This window comes from Lontra canadensis, unplaced genomic scaffold, assembly GCF_010015895.1.
Source record: "Lontra canadensis isolate GAN:19392208 unplaced genomic scaffold, GSC_riverotter_1.0 scaffold66, whole genome shotgun sequence".
NCBI classification, from domain to species: domain Eukaryota; kingdom Metazoa; phylum Chordata; class Mammalia; order Carnivora; family Mustelidae; genus Lontra; species Lontra canadensis.
Genome location: NW_022631060.1, coordinates 5,148,393 through 5,150,252, shown reverse-complemented (window position 1 = coordinate 5,150,252; position 1,860 = coordinate 5,148,393).

The following is a 1,860-nucleotide window of genomic DNA, read 5'->3' as shown; positions in this document are numbered from 1 at the left end:
GAATTTGCTGGAAATCTCCCCTCTCAGGTACTGGGGAAAGTTGTTCATCGGAAAGTGTCTCAGCAGAAAGATTTCATTATAAAACTGCCCGTAGGGGTAAGCCAGGGAGAACTGCTGGCTCTGAGCACTGCTGAGGGCTGGGCACTGCAGGAGTCCGGCAAACCAGGAAGGAAAACTCCTTCCTTCTGCAACGGGTCTCCAGTGCCCTCCACTGACAAAGCTTCACATCATGCCTGTTGTCAAAGGGGAGATATTTAAAGGGCCCAGATTCATTTTAGAGAGCAGACAACGAAGAAGGAATCTGGAGCTGAGAAGCAATAAATTGGTAACTTGCACAACCTGGCTCAAATAGCATCCACAGAAATTCTATAGCTCAGGCATTTTGCTCAAGACAGCAAGAGAGTTTTTTTCTGGCTTGAGGCACGTATGAAACAAAACCTAACCAGCTCTGTAAGGAAGAAGTCTCAAACTAAAGTTGGGTAGCCAAGTTAATTTATAAAAGCAAGCACAGTAGGCTAGGTATATGAAAAATCAAATGCCAATGGGAAAAAAAACCCCGAAACTTTTTTTTTAACTGAACCACAGTGTAAGCATGTAACATACGACATTTACAATACTGAATTTTCAAAGATAAAATTTTAAAATACGCATTGAAAAACAGATTTTTTTGTTCATAATCTGTTATTCCTTTAACTTGGAACCAGAAACCTGACACCTTTTTTTCTGCACCAAGACGTCAATGTCTGGTCTTATAATTCGAGTTGCAATGTATAGAACTGAATGTAATCTTGTATCCTTTATGTTTTTTTTAAAGATTTTATTTATTTATTTGAGAGAGAGAGAGCATGAGAAGTGGGAGGGTCAGAGAAAGAAGCAGACTCCCTGCAGAGCAGGGAGCCCGATGTGGGACTCGATCCTGGGACTCCAGGATCATTTCCAGAGCCAAAGGCAGTCGCCTAACCAACTGAGCCACCCAGGTGTCCGTAATCTTGTATCCTTTAACTGGGAGCAGAAATTTAGTTTTACTCAATTTGTTAACAGGAAACAGCTCTTCACAGACATAGGTGCTTCCAAACATGGACAGAAACTTTGCACAAAAGTTTCTGTATCTGGGGTAACTCCTGCTGAGGTATTTGTAGAATTCTGGTGTTCCAATGTCATCATATTTAGTTTCTAATACCGTATTACACTGCAGTTCAATAACTTCCGTTTGTAACTCTTCATTAACACTGTCAGTGTTAACTGAGAGAGGTGGGCTGAACAATATGAGCTCATTTTCAGAATGTCTGAAATCAAAGAACCTTTCTTGGAATTCAATCTTCAGCTCCACGATTTTGGGGATGTAGCTTAAGCCATCGCTTTCATTTCTTGAAACTGATTTCCATGTAGGAAAGTGAGCCAGATTATTCACAGCCCAGTGAGTTTCCCAAAGACTCAAATTTTGCTAGGAAAGAGCAAACTGAATCATACATTTGGGTCCCCACTTGGGAACGTCTTCGCAGAGAAATAGTCAAAGTGTTTAGATGGTTTGTAATGTCAACCAAAAAGGCCAGGTCTCTGATCCAATCTTCCCTGGTGAGCTGGGGAAGGGGTTTGCCCTTGGAAGACATGAACAAATCTCTTTAATTAAGTCAAGAAATCTCTTCGGTACCATGCCACGACTAAGCCACCTTACCTTTGTATAGTAAAGGAGATTACCATATTGTGCTTCTAGTTCCTCTAGCAAAGCACTGAACCATCTACAGCTAGAGCCATGGTGAGACCCGGCTCACTGTGTTAATCACTACATCCATGACATGCTCTAGTTTTAACTTTTTTTTTTTTTTAAGATTTTATTTATTTGACAGACAAATCACAAGT